Genomic DNA, 14,408 nt, shown 5'->3' with positions numbered 1-14,408 from the left:
TGCATCTAATGCCTCTTGCGCGATTTATGTACGTGTATTTCATCACAATGATATGTATATATAATTGATGAACAGATGAGAGTACTTATTAGCTAGGATATTATAGTTTATACTCACTACAGATTCTGCCTTCGATTGCACCAGCTCTCCATCGATGAATACCAAAAATTCGTATTCAATTACGCGCTTTATTGAACAAAACACAAAAATCATGAATACGACATACAAAACGCGAGATAAATACTGTATCTAACGAAGAATATATCGCGCGTCTGAAACAATGGCGTCTGTGCCTATGGCACAGTTCAGATCGATGAAACACTGTTAATTGCGAATATTCGCGGAAAATAATATGTTCTAACGATTGCCCGTCACTTTCATCGATATTACTGACAAAAATTTGCAAGCATTATACACTTTTACTACGTGATTGCTACGAATAAAACAAGATCTAATTACTTATCTTTCGCGCTCTGCGGTTCATCCAGGAAAAAGAACTTTACCAGTTGCAACGCACTCTAGCGGCTATTCTGCATTTTAAATCAAACCAATCAAATTGAAAGAAATTGTTGTGGGTTTAGAGTTATTGCATATAAAAATCAAAACACTTAGGCAGTAAGTGAGTTGACCAATCACAATCAAGTATTCTCGAGAATACTTGATTGTGATTGGTCAACTCACTTATTGCTAAGTTTTACTATCTATGTCTTTCTATGTGCTGCAGCCCTTACCGTGCGATAAATTAGAACACACTGCGGCCGTTAGGTCTCTTCCGGTTCGATCGTCGAGCGCGAATGTTTGGTGAAATGTAAGTTGTTTAATTATATATTTTAATCTGTAGTAATCACGTAGTATTGTAAATTATTGTCTACAATATCGATTAAAGTAACAGGCTATTATCAAAATACATTATTTACCGCAGATATTCGTGATTAGCATCGATCGTCGGACAGTCGGATCGTATTCAAATATTGTAGGTTACGATTTTAATGAGTATATAAATTTTGATGTCACACATATGCAAAATAATTTCTACAATCGTTTAAGGTGTCTGAGCGCAGTATACTTTTTATTAGATGCATGTTGAAATTCAGACAATGTTTGTCTCTGATAATCTTACAATTAGCGCGACCGCCAAAATAACTGTCCGTTTCGCTCGCTCTGAATACAGATACAATTGTCAACAGCAGCCATATTGCAAACTAAAATTTTATGCTCAATGTATCAGTGTCAATGTATCGTGGAATATGTAAGGTTGTAATAATCGGGACAATTATGTGCGTGGACATGTTGCGGTAACAACCGTGTTTTATGTAGTGTGGCGAATTCGCGACGTGAATCCGCGATTTTCGCGTAAGTGAAGTGTGCGGGTCGATGTTGCATTCGGTAGTGCGGGTAACAATAAGTGCGGGCTTCCAATCTTCATCAATTTTTCGATGGAGCTGACGCAGAGGAATCTTGAGCAGTATCTACAGCGGATTGACCAAACTGCAATACCTTATTTGGTAAATACAATTATTTATTCATTATTGAAATATACATATAATTTCATGATAACATATACACACATGATTACAATTTGTATCGATTAAATATTTAATATAAGCTGTTTGGAAATCTTTTTATTAGAATATGTATTAAAGCTTTTATTAATTATTACAATTTTTAAATAATTGTTTACACAATTTATAATATATAATTATGTTTTAATTAAGATGAAAATAATTAAATCATAATTTTATATATATAATGTATAATGATTGTAAATATTAAAAATAGCAAATCTTTTACTGAAATATTTTATTTCAAAGTTTCTGTGTGCGTTACATTACATAATATTTTACATGCAATATTTTGCAAATGACAGATAACAAATAAATGATTATTTTAAAGTTACTCGCCGGCGCCTGATATCCTTCCTAAGCTTTCTTTCAATCCTTCTTACAGTTCTCTAAGGCATTCATACGTGCGTTTGCGACGCAAATACAAAAACTGTACGATTTTTTAAACGACACTCCTAACGTGTACTTTGTTATTTGGACAAAGTAAAATCTGAATATTATCGTCGAGTGTCGTTTAAAACATCATGCGATTTTTGTATTTACATTGCGAATGCGTATGAATGACTTAAACTACAAGAAGAATTGAGAGGAGGCTCAGAAAGGACATCGGGCATTGGCGGAACAATTTTAGAGTAAGTAATCAGTTATTTATTTGTCATTTGCAAAATATTACACGTAAAATATTGTATAATGTAACGCACATAGAAACTTTGAAATAAAATCTTTCAGTAAAAGATTTGCAATTCTTAATATTTACTGTTATTAGATTTTGTAACATTTATTATTTTTAAAATTGTAGTTTTTTCGATAAATAATATGTTTTTTTAAAATATTATTAAAAGAATTTATTTAAAAACAATGTAAAATAAGATATCTCAGACTATTACAATATCAGAATATTAATTTCCAGATACAATTGATGATGTATTTAACTGAGGTACAACGGTGAGTGAATTCATTCATTTTACTTGTGTAATTGCATGAAACATTGATTGCATGAAAATTTCTATATTGATCCTTGCTTGAAAATAAGCCATTGAAAATTTCTATTGTTACTGATATTTTTTCAATTTCTATTTCAATCGTATTTTTTTCAACTTCTGAATTCAGTGATCTATACAATCATATGCTTGAGTTATCTTATTGCGTGACGGTAATATCTTACTCTTTTTAATTTTGTATTGTATCTTGGCCCTTTATAATCGTAAAACCGACTGTCCGTTCCCTGGTAACGCGGTGGTCCATCCAAATCGTTTCTCGCCGTTCGAACCGATAGTGATTGGGCCTTATGCGGCTAACAATAAGTGCACCGATGAAAAAACGAAGTGATCAAACGCGGGGGCCCGAGGCACCGTAATTTCGTGATCGTTATCCACCGAAACCTGATGCGGGCAGTCTCTCTGTCTGAGAAGTGCATGTCTTGTGCGCATTAGATTTTTAAACTTATTGCCGAACAACCGATGATGTAGCCCTCGATGCCAAATAATTTAATCTCATTTTTGCCTTGATATAGTGATTTATATTTTTTAATCGAGAATATCAATTGATGAAAAATAACTAATCATAAATATTCAGAAATATTTTGTTAATAATACTTTTCAAAAGTAAAATAAAATTTATTGAAATAACTAAGAAATAGATAGATTATTTAATTTATGTAAGTGATGTGAAAATAATATTTGTGTTAAAAGAGAGTAAAATTTTATAAATTTTCTTTGGGGGACATAAAATATGCGAAGATATACAATTTGTTTAAAGATTTCAGTAAACAAGAGTTTATGCAGACGCATAAGTCTGCATAAAAGATTAACATTTGTTTCCTACTTGTTTCTATTTTTCAATCATTATTGCTCTCTAAATTTCGCAGCTAAAATGCTAAAAATGTTTTTATTATCAAAGTTGAAATATTGATATTGAAAATGTTCTAAAACATTAAATGTTAAGAAGTTTATATTAAGATACCGGAACATCAAAATAGCTTGACTTAAAATGCAAACTTTAAGACACCGACGATCAAGTTGGAGGCGTAACAGACCGCGCTTATCAGGTCTGCTTCCCGCGGAAGAGAACTGTCCTTGCGTTCCCGCTTAAAAAGCCGCGGTACGGAAGATCCACGGGCCCCAGGAGGCTGACAGAGAAGAGCGAAATGGAAAAAGGTGTACCGTTCTCTGGCGGAGAAGTAAACGAGTGGCGCGGCACGGCATTAATCCCCCACCCGCACCAGGTCCCGATTCCGTGCCGTAGCTAGAAGTCTGCTCTGCGCTACGGCTCGCACTCGTTCGCGAGACGCCGAGGCGGTAAGCAGTAGTACATTCGCGCATCCAGCCTTTCGTCGTCCCTGTCGTGTACCCTGCGCACACGTGTACCCCGAGTACCAATCGCGAGAGCTCGGAGGAATTTTGCGGTGGAAGTCGCGTCGCGTCGCGTCGCGTTACCTGCGTTCGGCGATCGACAGTGATCGTGACAGTGCATGATATCCGTCGTTTCCTCGCCGTTCGCTTGAGAGATCGAGAGCGCGTAGTGCATTATTATATACCGTTCTTCCACACACACATAAACATACAGCGAGCGGTGCAGTGATCTTTCGTACCAGCCGCGGACCCGGCTTCGTTGGTTCGATTGTGTCGGATTAAGAGAGGAAGAGAAAGACAACCCGCCCGTGGGAAAGGGAGCAACGCTGCATATTTATCGGTGAGTGTCAATTTTATATTTTTTGTCAAAAAGCATTAATCGGCCAAGTGTTGAATATATCGGATTAGATTCCGCGCGAAAAGGTAGCTCCAATGTTCACTCTTGCAGTATTAAATTAAAAATCAGGTGTCTTGGATTACATGACTTTTTATATAAAAATATTATAGTACAAATTTAGAGAATTATTTTGACGTCAATATGTTAATGTTTACACACTTATTTAGTGTCAATGATGAAAGAATTTGACATTATATCTTGAAAATTTCAAGGTAATTCTGTTCTTCGGTTAATTTCAATTGCACTCTAATTAAATTAATTTAAGACAAAAATAATTAGCAATGAAAATTAAATCGTGCAATTCCAGATTTGTCATAGACTCTCGTTAAAGTTTAAGCATATGTTTTTCCTATTTTGTTCTTGATTTTATATATCATAAACAATTTTTTTCTGATAAAAGTCTGACATTTTTTGAAACAGTCGAATCTATCCGATATATTTATCACGTAGATAAGCCATTTTTCTGTAGTGTAAGAATTGAAACTTTTAAGTTTGGAATTTAAACTATGCGCCGTTTGCGGTCGCTCGACTCATAAATAATGTACATTATGATAACGTACTAATCGACACGATAAAGCAGTCGTATGACATTTTACTACAACAATTCAAGTAGACATATTGTCAGTTATTCGCATCAATGATCTAATGAGATAAATTGACACTTTCACGAATTTGAAGATTCGTAAGATATTAATCTTGGAGATTAAAAAATCAAGTTTAGATTAACATCCAATATTATATTAAATTCTTCAATTATTAGCGGGAAATAAGTCATGAGTTATTCAATTCCAAAAACTGCGACACTTCGCGACACTTGGGCACGGTGGGTGAGCGGGTTACACGCCCTATTTCCATTCGTACCTTCGTTACACATGTTATACATGTATTACACACAAGTGCGGGAGCGCAGGTGATATCTACAGAGGAACCATGTGTTCGTCGCCCCGGGTTTATTTTCGATTAGTTTTCGACTATCTTACATGACGTTGACCTGCTTTTGAAACATTGCGTTACGATACGTTCCCATACAGCTAATCGAGCTAATAACCATCAGATACGTCGATCATCGAAGATTATTAAATTTATTTTTAGACATGCAGTATCTGTTAGCTTTTAAAATACTATTTGCCATAGTGTTCAAAGAAAATAGCTTGTTTTAACGAACATGTGATTATCGAATAAATTATCTGAAATGTTTTGGTCATAAAGAAGTAGGAGAGAATCGAGAAAATGAAAGCGTAACAGAAATAATAGAATAAAGAATAAGGCATAAAAGGAAACAGTAATACAAGAATTATTTTTTGCGATTCGCTACTACGCCATTGTTCGTTCACGGTGATTATAAATCCCAAAACACAATCGGTAGTTTATTACGTTCCAGTCGTTATCCGTTCTCTATGCATGATCGAATGCGTATACAAACCTCACATTCACTTATACGCGATATTATACGCAGGTGAAGTTACGGAATGTGCCGGGAATGTTCATGCGTGTAATTTTTCACCGTTATATATATATAGCTGGGTAGCCGAGGAGAAAATAGTTGTTTTATTTATAATATATAATTTCTTGGGTGATTAATTTCCGCGTGCCGCAGTTATTGCAACTATTCCGTATTATAGGAATGTACATCTGATTATCGTCGTGATTTACAAGTCTTAAAACATGGAAAAGTTACCAATTTTCACATTTTATTCGCTTTTAATAATTATAGTAGCATATTCGTCGATTCGCAAAAAAAATTTCAAGAAATTCCGCGTTTCTTATAACTTCTTATCTTGAATTTGATGTCTTTGTGGTTTTTAACTGATTTTTTAGTTTAATAATTAAGATTATCTGTTTTATAAATTAGGAAAAATAAAGACAGAATTCTCAATATATAATTCGCATACACAACGACAGACGCAGATTGCAGCAAGTATTTAAAAAGAAAAGAGCACAGTCGTCGCAGTATGCGGTATTCTAAAACGGAAAACAATGCCCACAAAAATGAGCGCATCTTTCCGCTTGCAGCCAAACACAATGCGCGATTTTTACGAGCGCGCTGGCCGACGGAGTAGACGTTATAGCTTTCGCGAATAAGTAGCAGCCGAACGGACAGCTACAAAATTTTGCAGGGCTATATCTTCTTACGAAATTTCCTCGTGCATGACGGTTCGCCTATAAATGTCACATTCTACCGCGACTTACTGTTTTGCAATGCCTTTCCTTCCATTCTCTGCATTCTGCAAAGATTCCATGCTGCATTTATTATATACTCGCCGAGAGTCTAATAAATTAAGATAAAAGCATTTTTTACTTGTTACTAGCTAATAATCTTCTTTTAAGATAGAAAAATAGCTTTTCTCGCAAATTTCTTTAGATTTCAAAGAGTTAGGAAATTTTTTGAGCGAAAGTTACCAGCGTCCGCCGCAATACGTAATATCATTCTTTATGGCTTTATTTCTTGCCTCTGATTGAAATAATCAAAGAAAAAAAAGGAATGCCAAAAATGATTGTCGCTTAACACCAACAAGATAATTCGATTGACTTTTTCTACTCGTCTAAAGATGAATTGATCACGCTTCTTCGATTTTTTGGCGGAATTGTGCCGCGGAAACGATGCGCGGATCTGCGATCTCTGGTCGACAGAGTATGGAAAATGACCGCGGAAAGGTAGCCCCTCTGCATTGGTAGAACGTTAACGTGCCGTGACGTTGCCCCGTTAGAATACTTCGCGGCGGGCTACCATCGTGCCCGCGCGTCGATCGTGAACTTTATTTACACTCTCTCGTGCTGAATCCGCATCTCCGCCGGCCGACTGGCGCGATAGCCATCTTTTTCACGACATTACGGTACTCATCGCGCCGAAATTTTCCCCAAAAGATTCATTATTCGCACTTACGATGTTTCTGTTGCACTTTGCCTAAATAGACGCAAGTTAACGCGGCGTAACGCAGACGCCGTAATTCGTGCGAACCGTTTGCGACGGCTACAGAATACAAATTGTCATTTTATGTGTCATGCATAATTATAGGTTTTATTACGCGTGTATTATATCACTCGTATACATTGAATATTTTCGGAAAAAAGAATGTTGCGTTTACGTTAATTTCAGTGCGGTGATGGACCTTGAATGACAGAGTCGAATGACGACTATTGCATGTTGGAATTTTCGACGAAAAACTAGACCTCAATGCAGGTAAATGAGTGAAGTATCGCGTAAAGTATTACGATTGAATAAATGACGGTCTGCTATGTTTTCATCATCCGGCTTTTTTATAGAGGCGAAGATAAACTAGATCTAATTACGCAGTCAAGGCGACACTTTGCAAAGGTCTCTTGCGGCCACGTATCGTGTATCGATTACGACCGCTAGGTTTACTTATTCTGCTTACAACTAATTCATTTATTTATTATTCGGAAATTTTTATGTGTTTGAGCAATTCGCTGACGTTTAAAAGGATCTAAGAACAGGATACAAGATTTTATGAGTGAATTCTATACTCTAATTTAGTTTTGATAAATCTGTGCTTTATACACACAACGCGGTTATTGCCCCAAAAATATTTCCAGGAGAAAGCTTGATGAAAAATGCACTGTCTATTAATGTTGTAACGCGCGAAGGCTCAATTTATCTGCACGACGTAGCACATTAATTAATACTCGGCCATCAAGGCAGGAGAGTAAGAGGTCAGAGTTTTATCCGAGTAGTTTGACTGCGCGTTCCAGCTCTCACCTTTTGGATTTTGTGGGTCAACTGGGTTTCAGGTTAACGATTATCGCACCTCTTGCTTCCAAAAGGTGATCGATACCATCTCCGTGATGGATAACTGAATTAAAATGAGATGAAAGCTGTCTGAAAGTTCTTTCGTTCCAAGTAATTCGTTATCGCGTATGCCGCCGGCGAAGTTTCAGATAATGGAATATAATAAAGGCGATTAACAATAATAATGATAATTAACTGCATTGCAAATGAAATGACTGAATTTAAGGCTGAATCGGATTGAAAGTTTATTTTTAACTCCAACGCGATTTATCCCCCCCCCCCCCCCATTCTTGTACAGCTGCCGACGGAATGCTGTAGCAATCCGCTCTACATCTCTGCGAATTCTCATCTCGTTTGGGTCGCCGGTAACCTTGGTACGCGGAAACAAGACCTTGGCGTATGCAGGCCGCCATAAACTCTTACCTAATGTTAAGGCTCGAGAAGATAAGAACCGCGCGCCGCGCGAATGGCGAGCGCGATATAGCGAGCCTCGTTCGTCGTGCTCAATGGCTCGAGACTTTCACGAGCATTCCTCACCTGATGCGTCCTCCGCTCGTTCTCTTCTCTCTCTCTTTCTCTTTCTCTCTTTCTCTCTCTCTCTCTCTCTCTCTCTTTCTTTCTCGACTCTCTTCTCTCTGCCGCCGCCACGGTTCCGTTCATCTTTTAGCCGCGTTCTCCACCTGCCTCGCCCACCTTCAGTCGTGTGCGCTCTTCGTGTTCCTTTCTGTGCATTTCTGCAGGGCAGCGAAGGAATACGAGCAGCGTCGCGGAAGTCCCGTTTAACCTCTCGAACTCTGATTTACGAGGCGCTCCCCTCGCCGTGGAATGCTCATTTGAAATACACTGTCGGCAGCACCGCTATACGCAATCGCGAAGACGCACTCGTTAATCCCTTCGAGTTAACGCCCATGGAGACGCCGACGGTATTTCCATTCGGTATGACGACCGCGCGTGTCTCGGAGCAATCCATAAAATTGAGATTGTTTTAGTCAGCGAGGCGTTCACGCTTATCCCTGAACGCTCAGTTGGTTTTATTACAATTTGACGATATACCTTATGCTTTTTTCTAAGAACAGATCTCTTTATTTATATATTTAGCACAAGCAGGTCCCGAAATAGAAAACCGCGTTTCTGTATTCTGGTTCGTTCTTCTAACAAGCACCAAACCCCTTGCTTTTTTTACACCGGGCAAACAACTTCTGAGGACCGTAGGTCAGGAAAGATCGTAAATCTCTACCTTAACTGAGACGCGATCTCGGTAAGCTTTCAGGTGCCGCGCAGGGCCTAAAAGCAGCTAATGTATTCGGCCCTAGAGACTCTCGACGTAAATTTTTTTTAAAACGTGAGCTGTGATTTGTATATTCACGCTGACAATATATTTACATTATTCGAAGCATCCCAAGCTTCTCTCTAGAATTTAGAAAACCTGATAATTTTGTATATATTAAATTGAAAAAATTAAAACAGGTAAATATATTTTTATAATTTTTATTACTTTTGAACTTCTAGATCCATATATGTGGTTCTAATAATATATTACTTATATATTCTACTAATTTATCAAATGTAATTTAAACGAATCTGAAGATAGAGATTTTTTAAGATTTGGAAATCTCCGAAATTAAATGCGTGTTCAATGTACATATAGTTAAATGTGCCAATGGACCTGCAGTTCATTTACGTAGGAGAAAGTCGGACAAGTCAAAGAGGAACGTCGATGCGTTTGATTTACGTAAATAAAACGATGCCGACGATGTGTAACCAGAGAGCCGACTTGGCTCATATTTGATCGTGGTGATAGAAAGGCGGACGTTAAGAGAATCCGCGCCGCGAAGGAAATCACGCGACACGAGGGAATGAACGTGCTTCGCGCTCTCGTGTCATGTAAGAGGGTAAAGCTCATTTTCCGCCGTAATCTCTCTCTTTTCTTCCTTCTTCGCATCGCGTGGTTTCCCAATAGGCCGAGACCGAGCACGAGCGGTTATTCGAAACGAAATTACGCGAGTAGTTTCCTGCATAACAAATCTTTCGCCTTACGTGTTCACTAGAGAAATGTATCCTGATGGGATTAGATCGCATCAGCAACAACTTGTAAGATTATTTCAGAAATTTATTTCTGCCTAAAAAAATTTAAATTAATTTTTTTTCCAAAAATTAGTAGAAATGTGTGTATTTCTGAATATGTTGCAGTCTTTTTTGTCTAAAAAACAATTTTGGAAGACAGGATCTTTTCAACGTATTTTCTTTCAAATTATCCAATATTTTTGTCGGCTATTAAAAATAGTGACGATATAGTTATTTAATATCCAGGAATTATTCTACTTTCAATTGTTATTATTTGATATATCGCTCATTCACGAGCGCTAAATGTTGATGCACAGTTTGAATGATTTTCGGACTCTGAATAGCAGTAATGTCATGTATTCTTGAGAAATGATTATTCTTTGAAAGGATCTGCATTCCAACAGGCCTCTTTTTGCAAGGCCGGACATTATGGCCTCAATGCGATTACGTAACGCACGAGCGCAAGCGAATGTCCGCGTCCTTTTGGTCTCATCAACGTCGCGCGTATTTCATCTCCATTTCGTTTCCGTTTGTTACATATGAATAGCGTATCGTTCATCTGAGAAAATTCATTATACAATAACGTATTATTAGAACGATAAATCTATGAGTAAATTCGCTTTTGTTCGCAATATTTAAAGGAGGGGTCGCGATATCCGATAGGCATGCAATTGGCGTCGCCAGTTCATTCGAATGTAATAACATTGCACTGTAGCGTGCATGCGAATGACTGCGAATTTAAAATCAATCCACTCCGCGTCTTCCTGCAATTGTTGCAAACACTCGTCACGTTCCACGGCATAATTGACCGAAAAATCAGACAAGAACACTCCATTCAATTCACTGACGACGATTGTAACTTAACTCGATAATATTTGGTTAAGAAAATCGCACCGAGTCATGTAATTTATCAACAATGCGTAACAGCTTTATTAGTGCAATACATAATTATTAATACTGCGCAATTGAATGATTGTTAGCATACATCGTGCACTTTGCAATTTACAATGCGGCTCGAAACGTCAATTTTCTGCTTCATAGGATTTGTCCTCTTTTTTTATGAACCGGAAAATTAATCACTTTTATCACCAAATGTTTATTCAACTCAAGATTTAGTTTATTATCTCGTACTGCAAATTTCGCAAAATTTTTAAAAAAATTAATTGTTCTTCGAAGATCTTTCGAATAATTCTACGCGAGATTTAACGCGGTAGTACAAGACAGCTCCTGTATTCTCCTCACGCGTACGCAAGCACACGGAATGCATGTATGCACTAAAAATAAATGCGTTACACGTTGCCGTCGCGCCTACATCGATGATGTGCATTCTACATCGACATTTATTCGCAATTATTTCATCGACGTCGTGGTTGTGGTTGTGAAACAAGGAAGTCATGAGGAAGCTGGGTAAAAGGGCAACCGAGCAAAGGAGGAGGAAGCGTGGTGGGCAAACGCGGAAAAGGAGACGCAGAGGGACTAATGGTCCTGGACATATAGATACTTTCATGAGTGCTCGTCGGCAGATAGATGCAATCGCGCGGAAACGCGGCTCGTTGCGCGCCGCGCCGGCCATGGCGTAAAAGTCTTTCGGTCGCGCGGCAGAAATGATTATCGCTTCTGAGAGTCGAAGAAAACTTACGCGTGTACACAGGCGTAATTATATGTGCATATCTCAACACGTAACACATGGGCTGAAACGGCCCGAGCTACGAGAAAATAGCTGCAAGAAGGAGGAAGAGAGAGAACAGCGCATCCGCATGCATGCGTGCTTAACCCGCGAATGTTGATGCTTTGAGCGCGATGCGCTTAGCTCGGCGATTATTTTCTCCTCGCGTATAGTAATTATTCGGGAGATCGTATTATAACTTTATCTAGCAATTCGCATTGCTAAATCCTGCATTTTTCTCACATCGCCGCCAGAAATCGTGGCGGCGTGAGCGTGGATTCTGGTGCGCGCGAAGGATCTAATTCTTAAACTCAGCTTCTTTCTAAATTCAATAGTGGCGTCATCGAAGTGATTCATCTTCTCGAATACGGCGCGGAATAGTTCTATTTTACAATATCCATAAATATGCGAGATGCGTTCACAAATTACGGAACGATCTCACACAAAAGTAGAAAGTGAGCGCTTCGCGCGTATATGGTGTTCTTCTATCAGATCGCTTATACTGCGAGCGACGACGTTGCGCACGTAGTCCATTGTGCCTCCGGCGCAGAGCGATCGTACGTAATGTGTTTTGGTCGGATCCTAATCTCGACGAGATGGCTCCTTTCGTATAGCTCGTGTGCCGTGTAAACGCACACATTCTCCGACAACACGCTCCACGTGTTCGGCATAGCTGATCGCCACGACGCATATACTTGTATATTCGACGTATATGGTTCCTCTTTGCCCTCTTCGCCATATCATTTCTTCTTTTGTTCTTCTATCCCGGCGGTGACGAATATAAATGAGAATATGTGTCAGCAAGTGCAGAAGAGCCGAAAACCGTCCGTGAATCGTCCGTGATTCCTTCGAAATTACGCTTCGGATCTATCGGGAGTCTAATCAAGCGATAGTAATCGCGGATTGTAATGGCACGGGATTGTACAATATGTGACCTTCTGCACACCTGTGGTCTTGCAATGTGATATGTTTAATGAAGCTAATCTTCGGCGAAGAAACGCGGTTGGTAGATTGTAGTGAAGAAACATACATTTTTTTGAATGTCTAAGAATTGAATAGTAGAATAGCATAAAAATAGTGGTCAAAAAGAAGAAATTATATTTGTTCTTTTCTGTCTCTAGCAATAGTTACAATAAAGGTAAAAAATGATCGCTAATTTTTCTTTTGCTTTTAACTTAAATTTTCAAAAAATATAAAATAAGAAATTTACATTTATTTTACAATTCTGATTGATTTTAATCCATTTTGCAATTCTTCGCGTAAGAAAAGGGAAATTTTCTATCGATTTGTCTTCGCTCTCACGTTTTCGCCGTCATATACTCTCTAAAACGGGAGAGAGTTAAATTTTAATAGTTACGGTCAATCTTTGCCTGTTTTATGCGACGAATTTACAAAAAAAGAAAAAAAGAGGAAATTAGATATCGAGAAGGGAGAAAAGAATTATTTCCTTCGATCTATCGACACCTTAGTGAGGAACGTGTCTGCAGGGGTCCACACCACTTTAAATCTGCAAAGCGCGAGAAAGAGAGAAAAGTGGGATAAGGAGGAAGGAGGTGCCCGGGCTTCTATGGGCTCTCTCGCGAGCCACCATGGCTTCTCGTTCCGCGTAGCCCATCGAGATATCCGAGCCTATAAGTGATCTTAATGACTGCCGCTGGCTATAAAGTCCGAGATTCCTCCGTGCCGGCAGCAAATTCCGCCTCGCGCACCCTTCTACATTACGTAGCCGTACGTATACCGTACGTAGCGCAACGCTGCCGTATATAAGTACTAGGGCTTACAATCGGACAAAAGAATTCGCACAATTCGTATGTCGAAATTATTTGAAATTTGATCACAGGATTCGAATCGTTCGAAATATTCAATCATTTGAAATCTCCGAGCACTACTTGTAACGACAGTCTGTAATTTTATAAATTTGGTGTTATTTCGTTACGGTTTCTTGGAAAGCAAAGTTTCGAATAAGTGCGCAAAAACTTCTCCTATACCGTTCTTCCGTATGAAATTCTTCGTGATAACCGCATTAGTCGGAAAAAGCGGAAACGCGTTTCTTCCTCGAGCGGGTAAACTCGCCGCTCGTTGGCAAGATGAGGTGATTCGCGCGAAATTATCGCGAGCGCCGTGCGTAACGTGAGTTGCTAAGAGCTCTTTCTCTCTCTCCTCTCTCTCTCTCTCTCTCTCTCTCTCTCTCTCTCTCTTCGTCGCTGCCTCAATCTCTCGATCGGTGGCAGTTTTCTCGTATATCGCGATTTCTCGTTTTCTCGTTTTCTCGCAAGCGCGCCTTTTCGGGTTTGTCGTGTGCCGGCACGGCTTCGCCTTTCACGCGAAAATCGAGACCGGTTCGGCCCCGTTCTCCTTGCCGTAGTCGCCATCGCCATCAGCGTTGTCATCGTTGTCGTCTTCGTCAATATCTTTTCTCTACGCGACCTCAATCACGCTCGGACGAGGTGGTGTTACGAGTACTTCGATCCACTCGATCGATTCCTGCGTTCTTGCTTGCAGGTTCTCTCGCGCTATTCGCGGTATGCATCGGGCCCGGGCCAAGCGAAAGTGAGCCGTGTTCTTTCCAGAGATGCTGACGATATTACAGCACCGCCGGTGTATCGATACATTCGCATTG

At 39.1% G+C, this 14,408-nt stretch overlaps 1 protein-coding gene across 4 annotated transcripts in view; it reads left to right on the top strand.

The window, feature by feature from the left end:
• Positions 1–760: 760 nt before the first annotated feature.
• Positions 761–14,408, top strand: part of LOC105679858 (zinc finger CCCH domain-containing protein 13-like) — a 63,058-nt gene continuing 49,410 nt past the window's right edge. For 2 of the 4 annotated variants that reach the window (XM_067361128.1, XM_067361131.1), the window contains exons 1-3: positions 761–1,505; positions 2,473–2,507; positions 3,566–4,253. The gene's annotated coding sequence lies outside the window, so the exon portion shown is untranslated. The remainder of the gene's footprint in view (positions 1,506–2,472; positions 2,508–3,565; positions 4,254–14,408) is intronic. The other 2 variants (XM_067361129.1, XM_067361130.1) reach the window with 2 other exon arrangements.

Source organism: Linepithema humile, chromosome 1 (assembly GCF_040581485.1).
Source record: "Linepithema humile isolate Giens D197 chromosome 1, Lhum_UNIL_v1.0, whole genome shotgun sequence".
Lineage (NCBI taxonomy): Eukaryota > Metazoa > Arthropoda > Insecta > Hymenoptera > Formicidae > Linepithema > Linepithema humile.
The sequence above is the reverse complement of the archived record's forward strand: the minus strand, read 5'-3'. Positions and strand labels throughout refer to the sequence as shown.